Source organism: Arvicola amphibius, chromosome 9 (assembly GCF_903992535.2).
Source record: "Arvicola amphibius chromosome 9, mArvAmp1.2, whole genome shotgun sequence".
NCBI lineage: Eukaryota > Metazoa > Chordata > Mammalia > Rodentia > Cricetidae > Arvicola > Arvicola amphibius.
Genome location: NC_052055.2, coordinates 4,954,876 through 4,971,699, shown reverse-complemented (window position 1 = coordinate 4,971,699; position 16,824 = coordinate 4,954,876).

The following is a 16,824-nucleotide window of genomic DNA, read 5'->3' as shown; positions in this document are numbered from 1 at the left end:
ATAAGGGAGGAACGGAGAGGACATTTATTTGGGGGGCATTAGCTTCTAAGAGTCCTATGACCCAAATGATTGCTAATGTGTGTGCAAGAGCTATCCTGGTCTAAGAGCCAAGGTGTAAAGCCTTGTTCACGCGGACCCTTGGCAATCCTGTGGGGGGGAACGATGCTGCCTGTCTTCTCCATTCATAAATGAAGAACTGAGGCTCTTGGACAATGACCAACATTCAGTGGTTTCAGTGGCCCTCGCTGCCAGAGAGAAGGTAGGCCACCTGCGGATCTTCACCTGTCTCTCAAGTCCTCCAGGTCCCGTCCCTAGCTTCACCCGGCCGTCCTTCCCCCCCCCCCCCCCCCCCCGCTCTGAAGCAGAGCTCCTGCAGCAACCTCTTACAGATCTTTCCCTCCTCAACTCCCTTCCCCAGCTCTTGCCTTGCCTGCCGCTCCCCTCCCCCACCCCCAGCTCCAACAGGCGCTCCCTGGGAACCCACAGGCCCCTCCTGCCAGAGAAGCAAGGAAGCTAACTGCTGATCTTCACTTTTCCTTCCATTCCTCCAAGTCCAAATCCCGGTCTCATGCTTGGCTCTGTGGCAGTCCTTTTCCTGTGACCCTCTTCCCTCTCTGCTCCCGAGGCAAGATCCTGGGGGAGCTCTCTGCTTTACTCCCTCTAGTTAAGCCCCTCCACCACCCCAGATGCTCCCCAGCCCTAAGTGTCAGCTCCCAATACTCAGAAGCACATTTTACCTGAACCCCCAGTGCCCACTCCTGTCAGGACCTTTGAAGATTTTCCTACAGGCAGCACACAACTGCCACATTCTCCTAAGAACCAGAGAGAGAGAGAGAACAAACAAATAAACAAAACAAACAAACAAACAAAAAAACCGAGGAACAAAACACCCATCCACAAAGACAAGACCAGATATCAGTATCTAGAATTACAATCTTCCCAATTCCAAATGACTAGATGACAGCGTAAAAACACAGTACCAGCCAAGGCAATTATGTCTCCACTAGAGCTAAGCAACCCTACCACTGCAGACTGTAAATATTTCAACATGGCTGAAGCACAGGTGGAAGACTTCAAAACAACCTCTATGCATTTGATAGAGGTCCGTAAAAAAGGAAATGAATAAAATCATCCAAGACTTGTAAGTGGAAATAGAATCAATAAAGAAAACCCAAACTGAGGAAAATCTGGAAATGAGAAATATAGAAACTCGACAGCAACCACGGAGGCAAGCGTCACCCACCAGAATACAAGAGACGGAAGGGAGAATCTCAGACATTGAAGACATGATAGAAGAAATGGATACGTAGATCAAAGAAGATGTTAAAGCTAAAAAAACCTCCTGTCCCATGCCCAAAAAATCCAGGAAATCTGGAACACCATGAAAAGACTAAATCTAAGAATATTAGGAATAGAGAAAGGAGAAGAAACACAGGTCAAAGGCACAGAAAATATTTTCAGCAAAATGATAGAAGAAAGTTTTCCTAACCTAAAAGAAGACATCTAACAAAGTTTAAGAAGAATACAAAACACCAAACAGACTGAACCAAAAAAACAAAGTACCCTTGACACAAAATAATCAAAACATTAAACGTACAGAACAGAGAAAGAAAAAAACTCAAGGGCTGGAGAGATGGCTCAGTGGTTAAGAGCACTGCCTGCTCTTCCAAAGGTCCTGAGTTCAATTCCCAGCAACCACATGGTGGCTCACAACCATCTGTAATGGGGTCTGGTGCCCTCTTCTGGCCTGCAGGCATATACACAGACAGAATATTGTATACATAATAAATAAACAAAAAAAAAAAAAAGAAAAAAACTCAAGGGGAAAAGACCAAGTAGCATCTAAAGACAAACCTATTAGAATTACACTCGACTTCTCAATGGAGAACCTAAAAGCCAGAAGGGGCTGGACAGATGTCCTGCAGACTCTAAGAGACCTCAAATGTCAGCCCTGACTACCACACCCAGCAAAACTTTCATTCACCATGAATGGAGACAATAAGACATTCCATGATAAAACCAAATGTAAGCAATATATATCTACAAACATAGCTCTCCACAAGGGGCTAGAAGGTAAACTATCACCTCAAGAGGTTAACTACATCCAGGAAAGCACAGAAAAAAAAAAAAAAATCCCAGACCAGCAAAGTCCAAAAAAAAAAAAAAAAAAAAAAAAAAAGGAACTTTCAAACAGCACCACCACCATCAACAATCACAAAATGACATGGTTCAACAATCATTGGTCACTGAAATTCTTCAACATCACCTTGATTCCCTAACAAAATATACAGACTAACAGAATGGGTGTGAAAACAGAATCCATCCTCCTGCTGCATCCAAGAAACAAGCATTATCATCAAGGATAGACATCACATCAGGGTAGAGTTAGAAAAGATATCCCAAACAAATGGACCTAAGAAACAAACTGGTATTGTCATTTTAGTATCTGACAAAATAGGCTTCAAACCAAAACTAATCAGAAGAGATAGTAAAGGACATTACATACTCATCAAAGGAAAAATTCACCAAGAGGACATTGCAATTCTTAGCATTCATGCATCAAACCCAAGGCACTTAAGTTTGTAAAAGAAACACCTGTAGAGCTTAAATTACATATTAACACTCACACACTGACTGTGGGAGACTTTAATACCCCACTCCCACCAATGGACAGGTCAACCAAACAAAGAAATGTTGGAGCTAACCAAAGTTATAAATCCAATGAACCTAACAGATATTTATAGAACATTTCACCCAAACATAAAAGAATATACCTTCTTATATACCTCATGGAACTTACTCCAAAATTGACCATATACTTAGACACAAAAAGAGTCTCAGCAAATACAAGAAAATTGAAATAACTTCCTGTATCCACTATGGATTACAGCTGGACATCAACAACAGCAGAAACCTTACTGACTCATGGGACCCAAACAGTTCTCTACAGAATGAAAAATGGTTCAAGGCAGAAATTAACAAAGAAATTAAAGACTTCCTGGAGTTGAGGGAGAATACATAACATATCCAAACTTATGAGATACAGTGAAAGCAGTGCTAAGAGGAAAATTCATAGCACTAAGTGTCTACATTAAAAAAATTAGAGGTCTTATACTAGCAATTTAACAGCACACCTGGAAACTCTTACACATAAAAAGTCATATCCAAAAGGAGTAGTTAGCAAGAAATAATCAACTGAGGTCCGAAATTAATAAAACATAAAGAGAACAATTAAAAATCAATGAAACAAAGAGTTGGGTTTTTGAGAAATTCAGTAAGATTGGCAAACCCTTACCCAGATTAACTAAAAGATAGAGAGAGAGAATATCCAAATAAACAAAATCAGAAACCTAAAGGGGGGCATAACAACAGATACCAAGGAAATCCAGAGAATCATGACATACTTTTAAAAATTGCACTAAAGAAGTTACCAAAACTGGAAAATATAAAATGAATAGATAATTTTCTTGATAAGTATCACTTGCCAAAGTTAAATCAAGATCTGATGACAATTTAAATAGACCTACAACCACTAGTAAAAGAGAAGCAGTCATTAAAAATCTCCCAATCAAAAAAAAATCCTAGGGCCAGATGGTTTTAGTACAGAATTCTGCCAGACTTTCAAAGAAGAGTTAATGCCAATAATCTTTAAATTATTCTGAAGAATAGAAACAGAGGGGATATTGCTTAATGTATTGTATGAGGCCACAGTTGTCTTGATCCATAAAGACCCAAAAAAGAAAAAGAATTACAAATCGACTTCTCTCTGAACACAGATGTAGTTCATTCAATAAATACTTCAGATGTAAAAGTATTCAATAAAATACTTGTGAACTGAATCCAAGAACACATCAAAAAGGTCATCCACCATGATCAAGAAGGCTTCATCCCCAAAACGTAGGGATGATTCAACATTCATAAATTGATAAATGTAATCCACCATATAAACAGACTGGAAGACAAAAACTACAGGATCTCACTGAATGCAGAAAAGGCCTTTGACGAGCTGGAGAGATGGCTCAGAGGTTAAGAGCATTGCCTGCTCTTCCAAAGGTCGTAAGTTCAATTCCCAGCAACCACATGGTGGCTCACAACCATCTGTAATGGGGTCTAGTGTCCTCTTCTGGCCTGCAGGCATATACACAGACAGAATATTGTATACATAATAAATAAATATTAAAAAAGAAAAGGCCTTTGACAAAATCCAACAGTCTTTCATAAAAGTCCAGGAATGATTAGTGATATAAGTGAGATACCTCAACATAACAAAGACAGTTTACAGCGAGCCCACAGCAAATACCAAAATACAGGGAATGAAACTCGAGTTCCACTAAAATCAGGAACAAGACAAGGCTGTACACACTCTCTGTGTTTGTCCAACATAGAACTTCAAGTTTTACCTAGAGCAGTAAGACAACTGAAGGGATCAAAGAAATACAAATTATAAAGGAAGAAGTCAAATTATCATTATTTGAAGATGATATGATACTATACAAAAGTGACCTGAAAAATTCCTTCAGGAAACTCTTACAGCTGCTAAACTCTTTCAGCAAAGTAGCTGGATACAGAACCAACACACAAAAATCAGTAGCCTTCCTATATCCAACAACAAATAGTCTGAAAAAGAAATCAGGGGATAAAACACTGTTTACAATAGCCTCATATAAAATATCTTGGGGTAACTACAAACAGGCAAGCGAAAGACTTGTATGACAAAAACTTTAAGACATTGAAGAAAAAATTGAAGAAGATTTCAGAAGATAAAAGGATCGGTCATGCTCATAGATCAGTAGGATTAATATAGTAAAAATAGCCACCCTACCAAAAGCAGTTTACAGATTCAGTGCAGTCCCCAAGATAATTTCCACACAATTCTTAATAGAACTTGGAAGGACAATTTTCAGCTTCAAACTGAAACACAAAAAACACCCCAAGATAACTAAAAGAATCTTGATGTTCACCTGGAGCCTCCAGTTTGCCCCTACACAATCTGGAAAACGTTATTCCTGTCTCTTTCTCTAAACCCCACCTGCTAACAGAGTCTCTGAACAAAGAAAAGGTGCCAAAAAGTCCAGTTCTTCATTCTTGGCGACTATTGCTACATCCTCCCCTGTTGCCACCAGCAGGCCAAATACCCACCTAAGCACTCAGCTTTTGACCACACTTGGGCACAAACCCAGCTTGTGGCAGTCATCACCCCTGCACACAGCCTATAAAGTCTCCCTGCTTCAGTTCTGGTGCGTGGCTTCTCTGGTCTTCATCTCTGGGACTGGAGAACTCGCCTGGGAGCTGCTTTGCTCAGATAAACGTATTGTTTTACTTTTTCAGTTTGGCTTGATTTGGTTTACTGTATTGGCCAAGACACCTGTTGTCAGGAGCAAAAAATATATTATTGAATAATAAAAGAACTTCTGGAGCTATCACCACCCCCAATCTCAAATTGTACTACAAAGCTACAGTAATAAAAACAACATGACAGCCGGGCGGTGGTGGCGCATGCCTTTAATCCCAGCACTCGGGAGGCAGAGGCAGGCGGATCTCTGAGTTCGAGGCCAACCTGGTCTACAAGAGCTAGTTCCAGGACAGGCTCTAGAAACTATAGGGAAACCCTGTCTCGAAAAACCAAAAAAAAATAAAAGCATGACATTGGCACAAAAATGGACACATTAATCAATGGAATAAAATCAAAGATTCAGAAGTAAGTCCACACACCGATAGACAACTGATAAAAATAAAGAAGCCAGAAATATACACTAGGAAAATATACACTAGGAAAATATACACTGGGAAAATATACACTAGGAAAATATACACTAGGAAAATATACACTAGGAAAATATACACTAGGAAAATAAATATACACTAGGAAAATGTGACACAAATAATAAAACTCAGAGACAGACATTGGGGCTCAACCTGAAGATCAGAAAAGCAAAGCAGCCAAGCCACTAGCGAGCTCTTGCCTCTGTGAAATCTTCAGACGGAAAGAGAGCGAGTTCCTGTCTCATTCCACCTTATATTCCTCTCTAGTGCTGGGATTAGAGGTGTGCACCATCACCGCCAGCCTCTCTGGCTAACTAGTGTGGTTACCGGGATTAAAGGTGTGTGCCACCACTGCCTGGTCTATGTGGCTGACTAGTGTGGTTGTTTCATGTTCTGATCTTTAGGCAAGCTTTATTTATTAAAGTACAAATGAAATACAACCAACTACAGGAAGAAAACAACACCTTCAACAAATGGTGCTGGTCAAACTAAATAGCTGCATAGTGAAGAATGGAAATAGAGCCCATACTTTTCACCCTGCACAAAACTCGACTCCAAAATATCTCAAGGGCTTCACAAAGGCTGGACACACTGACTCTCATAAGTGAGACCGTGGGGATAACCTTGAACTCACTGGCGCAGGAACAGACTTCCAAGTCAGAACAGTGAGAGCACAGGCACTGTGGTGGTTTGAACAAGAACAACCCCCACGGTTGTAATATTTAAATATAACATATATTCATATATTTAAATATATATTCATATATTTAAATGCTTAATCATCTGGGAGTGGCACTATCTGTGAATTAGAAAAATTAGGAGGTACAGCTTTGTTGGAGTGTGTGTGGCCTTGCTGGAGGAAGTGTAGTCGGAAGGCTTTTCTCTGGTTCGCCCAGCCCCACTAGACTGGTTTCTCTCCTCCCACTGGGTCCCGCTCACTACTTCCTGCAGCTGCTTAGGATTCACGGACTCAATCCAATTTCGTGGTAACATAGGTGAGCCGGGCATCATCGTCTGTATGTAAACACATAACAAAGTGTAAGCGCTTTGAGACATACAAAGGGCTTTTGCAGGCCCAGTCTCTCAGGCCTTGAAAGGAGCCCAAAGCACTATCACTCTGGATTCCAAAGACCATCTCTGTGCGCGGTTCTGCAGGTCTGTGGGCTCACAAACACATCTGTCTTATGACCGTGAGTTTCTACCTTAGATCAATTGTTCTGGTCTACTCCTTAGACTTTCGTTACCACTTAGAGCCCGTGGTTCTCCGATTCCGTGACCATTTAACACAGCTCCTCAGGTTGCGGTGACCCCCAACTATAACATTATTTTGTGGCTACTTCATAATTGTAATTTTACTACTCTTGTAAATTGTAATGCAAATAACTGGTGTCCAAGCTATTGGATAGGTGACCCTCAAAGGCCTTAGACGTTAATGAACGACCTCTGGATGCTGAGTCCTAATTCAGAATGATGCTTCTCCAGCCGCACGAACAAAGGAGACTTTCCCAGATCTAATGTCCAAGTCTAGTGTCAGGAAAAAGTCTTGCAACAGTTGTCATGACACGATTTAGCTAATTTGGAGTATATGTCATATTTAAGAAAATTTAACAGTGGATAGTAATATTAATTCTAAATGAATAATCCTGGCTAGCCATATTTGTAAAGGCTTTAAAGGTTTAATAAGACCTAGTCACTATAATTATAGTCCTGAAAATTTACAGATTCTCCCTTTGGGTGCAGGGAGTTGAACACCAGGCCTTACTGTGTTGGCCCCTCTATCTCTGAGCCACAGTGCCAGTCCCTTAATCCCCTGGGTCTATAAGAAGTGCTGGGGCACAAAAAAAAAAAAAAAAAAAAAAAAAAAAAAAAAAAAAAAAAAAAAAACCTTACTATACTTTTAACTTTTCCTTGATAGGAATTTTGCACCTGAGAAAATCCGGTCTAATAAATTTGTAAATGTAGGTTAAAACATGTAGATGAATTTATTCAACCTGGTTTCTATTTACTTTTTTCTTCTTCTTTTTTTTTTTTTTTTTTTTTTTTTTTTGGTTTTTCGAGACAGGGTTTCTCTGCAGCTTTTTTAGAGCCTGGTTTCTATTTAGATCTGAGTTTTAGGACAATTAAATCTTGTAAATAGTTGAGCCAGTTGAAACTAAGGCTTCTCTTAATAGCTTAAGAGAAACTTGATTCTTTGGATTTAAATATCTAAGGACTAAAGCTCTATGAAACCCTGGGTTCAACCTTCACTGCTATGAAGGGAAAATAAGAATATTTAAGCAGTTAATAACTGGAAGTAGCAGAAGACTGTATTTTTTCCCCATGCATATATAGCACCTATTCTCAAACAAATAGGAACAAACTCTACAGAAAGATTAGGGAGGGAAGTGAGTGGGTTAGAATTATTTAGTACAGTTTATCTGTAATACAAATTCTAAAACAACCCCACTGAACCAAGGAATTGCAGTATTAAAATTTTAAGATCACCTAATTCAATGCATGTATCTTATGACTTCAATGCATAGTTGAGAGCAACTTATATCAATGGTCATAATTTTAGTATATTTAACCTTTATTCACATTTCCACAGCCATAGAACAGAGCAATTATAGTACACAGAACTTACATATGGACTAGAAGGTAAAAACTATGTAGATTCTGGCTGAATTCTGATCTAACCACTTAATGAGCAAGCTACCTAAAATCCATTTGAAGTTTAATTTTGGCAAAAGAATATCATGATTGTGTATCTTCATAGGACTGCATGAGGAGATTAATTTAAGGAATATTAATTTAAGATGTGTTACATTCGTTATGGTGCGGAGTATTTATTTAATGATGCAAAGACTTGTGTTTGATTAAATAAAATTAACCTGGGGTTAGGAGACTGAGTCAGCAACTAACTGACAGGAAGGAGGAGCCATGTGTAGCTAGGGTTCTTAAGTGGGGGTCGAGCAGAAGGATTCTGTTTTGGGGGAGAGGAGAGCTGGGAGAGGAGGTTAGCTACTTGCTATTTGGCCTCTCTGAGTGATCAGAATTTCGCTTCAGCCTTTGAGTCCTGAGTTCTTAGAGGAATAGAGATCTAGAGAAAGTTTCCTTCAGCAGCGGTGAGAGAGTGCGTGTAGCGAAACCACCGCTGGTAGCTGTGGAGCGGCAACTGCCGGTTAGGACAGCAGTTGCGTAAGGGGCAGTTACCGAACTGAATGAAAAACAGCAAGAGAATGCTGCCTCAACATAATATCCAACTGTAAAAGAGAACTCATAACTGTTCATTATAATTATTTTTATAAGTCAAAGTTCCACATGGAAAAAAAAGGAAGTCAAACAAGGCTGGCACCTAATCTATGCATTAGTTGGCCAAGCCCAACTGAGGCCTGGGAAGGAGCCTGTGGTGGTCAGGACAAGCAGGAGGGACACGAGGGAGAGCACACAGTGCCAACCAGTCCTGGAAGGAGGAGCTGAGCTCTGTCACAGGGTCTGCTTTAAGCTTCAGGGCTGTGGTGGTTTCCCCTCCAGCCGTAAATTTCTAGATTGCCAGTCAGTTTGACCTACCCATAGCCTCACCTCAGAGATGGCTAGCATCCTTACAGCCCACAAATGGTTAGGACTCTTAGAGAATACTAGTTGATGGAAAATTATAGAATCTAAATTATTGGTGAAAGATGACCCAGAGTCCCTGGCCTGCAATTATGGTGAGTATATTCTGTATGCATCCCTTTTTTATTTCTAGATGTTTATACAACTGGGACCTGGCATCTGCTGCAGGGCTTCAGGAAAGCACTGTGAGACTTGCAAGAAGCACATTTCATTGGCTCTGTGTGCGACATGCTTTCAACTTGGGGAGTCTTTCATTTCCCGTCAAATTTTCTTCCTTTTTATTAAGTTACCCGAAGCTGTGCCCAGTTTCCCCCTCTTCATTATGTTCCATGTACAGGAGGATTTGTTTTTTCAATCAGCATCTTCCGGACAGACTCTTTATTGTAAGAATCCTCAGAAAATAATTCACCATGGAGATCTGGGTTGAAAGTGGTCAAGATTAAAAGCATTTCGGGGCAGCTCGGATGACTGCAGCCTGCGTGTCTCTCAAGGCACAAAGAGCTGCTTGTTTTTGAGATAAAAGGAAACCAAAGTAAGCAGAAGTTTTGGAATTACATCCCTAAGCATTTAGCTTTACAAAATATAGCCAGTTCTCCCACCTCCTCGCCATAGACCGATGGTTCTCGCGGCCATCAGTTTAGCTGCAGTTTCTTGCTATTCTTCCTTCAGCTCCACGAGCTTGATGCATGGATTCGCTTTGTCGATATAAAGTCGAGACACACCGAAATAACAACCCCCCAAGACCTCACAATATTGGTCACTCTCACCTTGCAAGGTATTTAGCGACAGAGCAAATTGAATAGAGATGCGCCTCTCCAAAAACTAATACGGAATGCTAAGAAGTGACAAAATGGGACTTGGTGGTGAGCAAAAGGAAGACCAAGAGGTTTAGATCTAAAACAATAAACGCATGACTACCCAGATAACAACAACCAAGCATAACAAATAGTCTCTTGCCAACTATAACAGTAACTATGTTGCTGTGTGACTAAATACTGTATAGAAAAAGAAGTCTTGACAACTTTCCTTCCTACGCCTTGCAATAATTTGAAAATAACCTCATTTACTGAAAAGTCGTGAGTTCATCTGGACAATGTCACCGACAGGCTGCATTTCCCGTTCAGTCTCTTCTCCGTAGTGTTTTGTTATCTCCTGATGGTTCTCCGGACCATTTAGGCTGTCTCACAGGCTAATGCCCTTCTCCACACTCCCCACAGTCTTCAAGTTCCTGGGGTGTCAGTCCCTTGGTAGGAAGTCCATTATTAGACTTTCAATTTCCAAATTGCTGTTATTGATTCCTTTCCTGCCTCTAGGACTACAAACATGAACACACATTAGCTCCATGGCTGTTTGTTTCCATGGTGATCTTTTTGTATTTTTGCATCAAAATCTAAATCTGAATCCTTTGATGATTCTCTCTAAACACAGTCGTCCTCTGGTCTTCATGTTTGAAGCAGGGCAGGTCATGACTGTACCCTCTTCTGCTCTGCTGTAGTAATTCAACACGCGGTGACAGTGAGGTGGGTAGAGCCATCTGAAAGCGCACATGATCCTCAAAATGCCCTAACGGTTTATCTAATGTTCACAAAATGACTCTCATATGTGTATGTACAGGAAATTTGGGTTTTGATTGTCACCAAGAGTTTTGTGATAAATACTCTTGACGGAATGCCACAATTGACCTTTTTGTGCCTATTTTTTTTTAACTGCCGATATCTATTGTCCCTTAACACTGCACAAGATGGTATTGTATCTTTCACAGTATTTAAAGCAGTGAGCTGGCCCTTAGATGTTAAATAATTAGCATCAAATTGACCTGAAATTGTAGCCCTTGTCTTCATACAACAACCAGAGCATCTAGGACAGAAGGGTGGAGTCAGGTTGAGGAGGGGCCAATCCCTTAAAACCTGTCATTAAAATGACATTAAATGTTTGACTCCCTACAGTAGGAAAATAACCTAACTTAAAAATGGGCAAATAAAACCTGAAAAGTTACTTCACCAAAGAAGATATGCGGACAGCAAGTGGCGCAAAAAGGGTGCCCAGCATCGTACGTCATTGTGTGATCAAAAGAGGAAGGACAGATGATGCCACTGTGTGCCTTTTAGAGCCACCCCAAGTGCTGGCGAGGATGCAGGACAATAGGAGCCTTCATAGGCGGTGGTGGCACACACTTCTCATCCCAACTCAAGGAGCTCAAGGCCAGCCTGGTCTACAGAGCGAGTTCCAGGACAGCCAAGGCTACACAGAGCCTTGTCTTGAAAAACCAAACAAAGCCAAACAAACAAATAAAATATAAGAACACTCAGGACAAATGGTCAGAATGTTAAAATGGTTCACTTGGGAACAGGCTGATGGTTGTTTTAAAACTAAACATACTCTTACATGTGACCCAGCAATCGCTCCTTTGTGTTTAGTCAAAGGAGTTGAAAGGTTATGTCTACACAATATGTCTACACTTCTACGTATGCCTATAGAGTTTTATTCATAATTACAACAACTTGGAAGCAACCATGAGCCCTCAACAGGCGAATGAATAAGCCGTGGCGCATTTAGACAACAAAGTATTAACACCGCAAACCAGCTGAGGGGATAGCATGAGGAGGTAGGGAGGAACTTTAAATGCATGTTCCTGAGTAAAAGAAGCCAGTCTGATTAGGCATATAATTCTAACTAGAGGGCATTTTGGAAAATGCAACATGTGGGAAGAGTTGGGGGAAACAAAGGCATTTTAAGCCAGTGCCACCATCTTGGGAGATGCTGTGATGGTAGACACATGGTTGTGACGCTTTTGTCTGAACCCTGGGAACACGTGACACTAGGAGTGAACCCTGGTGGAAACTACAGGCCTTGGATGAGTTTTGTGTAATAGATAGGGTCACCAGTGGCCACAAATATACCGCTCTTGTGGGAACTTGGGTAGCACAGAGAGCTTCATGTGTTGGGGTAGGGGGACAGGAGAAGCTTTGTACCTTCCATTGATTTTTTTCTGTAAATCTAAAACTACTCTAAAAGATAAAAACGACTGGGTAAATGGTCCATTACTGACATAGGAACCCATACAAGGCTCTGGGTCGTATTTTGGGGCAGTGCTGGGGACAAAACCCAAGGGTGTTATGAGTACGAGGAAACACTTTACTGCTGAGCTGAACCCTCAGACCAAGGTCATGATTTTAACAAACACTCCCTGGAATTGCCACTGCTCTGCTGCAAAATTCCCTTCAGCTGTGGCAATTGTCAAAGCATCTGACTGGAGTGGCACTTCCCTAAGTACCAAAGAGAGTAGGAGCTCAGGGCACGGCAAAAGACTATCAACCTTGTATGCTCGAGGCTCAATGTGTTTGGTTGTTTGGTTGGGCTTCTCATCAGACAGTATACTGAGGAAAGCTTATCGCTGACTCTCTCTCATCACTCTTCACTCAGGACGAGAGCAGAAATTTCAATGATTTTGTATTTAAGGTTGAAGTCCCTGTACGCAGAAAGCGTATTTCCCCAGTGTGATAGTGACTGTGGCTTTCCCTGCTCCCCCTACCCATCAGTGATTTCCAGATGCCCTCACTCTACATAAATCCCACCATGTCTTAATTTATTTTTACCTTTTACGTTGTGTGTGCATTTGCACATGACACAATATTGTTGCTTTATCTTTGGCACAGCGGCTGCACCTTAATCTGCTGCCATATCAGCCAGCAATTGCGACTCCACAGTCACCGGCCTGCTTCTCTGGCACTGGCTCTGTCGCCGCTGCTAAAGGCAGCTTTAACTAAATCTCTATTGTTCTGTTTATAGATAAGACTAGACATTCAGAGGCTGGGGTGAAAACCTGTGAGCTCAGAGAGACTGGGTCACAATTAGCTAGAATTCCCTCCTTGCTGGGAGTTCCAAAAGACCCAGGCTTCTGCTTCCCCAAACCAGAAAAAGCCACACCACTCCAAACCCTGCCCTATTACTTCCTGTGTCTATCTCCCCCAGATGCTCTCTGATGCTCTCTGATTACTTTCTGCCAACTAGTTGCTCACTCAGCCTCCTGACCCAGGGTTAATTTTATTTAAATCAGTACAAATGTAAACTCGGGGTTCACAGTGTGATTGAATATCCCCCCAACACAAAGGTTATGGAATCAGTATGCTCCTTCCACCATGTGAGCTCAAGGGTCAAACTCAGGTCGTTAGGGTGGCAAGTGCCTTTACCAACCTAGCTATCTCACCTGCCCTCTCTAACTTTGGTACTCAGCTTGAAGCTTAAACAAGCTGAGATTCAGGCTCACTTAGTTGGAATGATGCACCTCTATTTGAAATCATCACAGGGTCTGATGGAGAGTCTCAGAATATTCTGATAGACCTTGACTGTCTTTCATGTGACAGGCCCTCTGTACTGGGGTATAAGCATCACTTCCAAGGAACTGATTATTGAACTGATTAGTATGCTTCTAGCAACAATAATAGAAACTCAGGCATGGGGAGATGGCTCAGTTGGTTAAAATACCTGCCACAAACGCAGATGAGGATCTGAGTTCAGATCCCTGGCACCAATTTTAAAAAGCCAGGCATAGTAGTGTGTCTGCAGCACAGAGTTGCAGGGAGGTGGGGCAGTGAGAATAGCTGGATCCCTGGAGTTTACTGGCCAGTCAACCTAGCAGAATCAGTGCACTCCAGGTTTAGTGAGAGACCTTGCTCAAAAAGAAAGAATGGTGGAGAAAGGCACCTCTGGCCTCCACATGTCCTTACACACATGCACACATAGCCACACACACAGAGAGATGAACTCAATACAACTCAAAACAATAAGACAACTTATTTCCTCTCATTAAAAAGGAGTTCTGAAGGAGCACAGATCTAGAGTTAGGTAAGTAACCCCATGACTGAGGGCTTTTGTTTCCTCATGTTTTTGCTATCCTCAGGGTTCCAGTTTCCTCTTCGTGCTGCCATCTTCTCTAGGTAACGTTTGGTCCAGATGTTTCTGCTCAGATGCAGCAGCACTCGGAGGAAGAAGGTGACGACTTCTGGCTTTACCTCCTTGAGAGGAAGGGAATCCTTCCAAAAGGACACCTGTCTGTTTCCCCCTCGGTGGCCATAACCCGGCCATGCATCCAACCAAAGACAATGAACCAGTGATTATGACAACCACAGTGGACTAAGGCCAATCAAGAAGCAACTTGTGGGACCCCTGCCCCACCCAGAATAGAACTACCTGAGACGGGGTTCTGTGATGAGCAGGAGCGGCAGGATGGATGCCGTCAGCGACAAAACCTCTGGCTGAGGACACAGATGTGTTAATATAACTCTTGTTTTCTGTCAGAACTTTGGACAAGGCTTAGGGAGAAGACATCTACCTGGAGATTGGACAGAAAGGTGGGTGCTAGACACAGAACGCCACCTTCTGACCCTAGCTGCCACTCACCTCATTCTAGACCACTTATTCTCAGTGTGCACAGTCGTCTCTGTTTCCCTCACTCGGCAGAATGTTTCTGAGGGGCCCACCAATCATCATATGAGTCAGGAACACTGAGTAAAATCCATAACTTGGTTGCCTTTTATTGGAGGTCACATCCTGTGAACATTCGTGTTTTGAAGTGAACCTGTGTATCAGCTCCTTTCCAGAGGGTTGGATTGGGCCACAGGAGCCCCAAGAACTCCAAGGGCCTAGCGCTGTGGCTCTGTGGTACGCAAGGACAGGATATGTTAAGACCAGCTAGCGGTGTGCCCATGACCAGCTTCCTCCTCCTCTGACTGTAAGACCAGCTAGCAGTGTGCTCATGACCAGCTTCCTCCTCCTCTGACCAATGGAGGGACTCCAGACACAGTGGAGCTCCCGGGGACCACCAAGCGGTTTCCCTTCTTTTACAGTTTGTCACCAGAACTCCTTTTGTTCTGAGACCGTTAGACATTCCACCAGACATGAGAATGCAGGTCACACCATGGGCTGCCTCAAAAACTTTTCTGCCGCCTGCCTTCCAAAGACTTGGAACAGGGGTGGTTGAGGGAGAGGGGGACGCTCCTCTCATGTCTGAGCCTAACAGGGTGTATTATTAGCCAATTCTTGGCCTTGAGGTTAAAAATCAGGCCCAGTATCTCTAATTCAATCCCATTTTTCTTTTGGAGTTATAATCATTTTAGACCCTAGCACATCCAGAACTGTGATCTAAACACTTAATTCCTCAGTCTATTGAACTCATGTGGCTATGAGTCACTGTTAATAGGTTCAACAGATATTCTGGTTTCCAAGCTGCATATCCAAAGACAGGGTTTTAATTATTTTTCTTAGTGATTTGCTCATGTCTGCATACCAAGAGTCAGGCTTGGCTGACCAAAGGCATCTTGAAATATTTAACTTAGAATTTAGCCTAGGACTGAGAGACTAAGACATGCCAAGTATTTCTAAGCTTTCTATCCAGAGATACAGGTCACTTATCTAAGTTTTAAACCAAGCTACAGTAGGAGGAAGGATCAGCTACAGCAGTCATATATTTTCTATGTTAGCCTCCAAATGCAGACTGAATAAACAAAATTTGTGTGCCATGTTCCAGAAAGAAATAGGCTGTGTCTTCTGAAAAACGGGAGAGGAGGAGGAAAGGGAAATTTTATCTAGTGAATGATCCTAGAATGGAGGTAAAATACGGAACATCATTAGGCCAGTTGTCTTCACACGCATCTGGATATACACACACAGAATATATACACAGATGTGCAATGTGCCTTTGCTAAACTTACACATATGTAGTCACAGTAAACGTAAAGTGTTGCTCCCTAGGACTGCTCACACAACATTGCCATCTATAAACATACTTCAGTTTCTTGTTAGCATTGATACTGAAGTGCGTACATTTCTGTTCATTCTTTATAAAACGGCATTTCTTTGTGTATTCTCATCTCTCACATGTGCAAATTCAGCTTTTGCTTCACTGTGTACTTGTTGAGTGGAGGCCACATGCATGCAGTCTCGTGAGCATCTTGTGAACATTTAGGCTCTGTCTGGCCTTAAAAACTTAGGAGGTCCCTCATCTCATGAAAAACACCTTTGGGGAGCCAGGTGTCTAGCTCAAAAAGCAGTCATGCAGCATGCTTGAAGCCCCAAGTGCCACCTCTAGCACCTGGACTACAGCAACAACAAGAATAAAACACCTTTGAACCATATGATGTCTGGAAAACTTACCCATGAGAAGGGTGGAAGGACCTAGCTCTCTCCAGAGGTATCTGGCTAGGAATTAGGTACTGTAAGATACTATTAAGAATACTAATGTTTAGCCAGGCAGTGGTGGCACACACCTTTAATCCCAGTACTGAAAAAGCAGAGGCAGGCATCAGATCTCTGTGAGTTGAAGGTAAGTCTGGTCTACAGAGCGAGTTCCAGGACAAGTTTCAGAGCTACAGAGAAACCCTGTCTTGAAAAAACCAAAACCAAAACAAAACAAAAGAATGCTAATATTTTAGCCAGGTGGTCGTGGTGTGCACCTTTAATCCCAACACT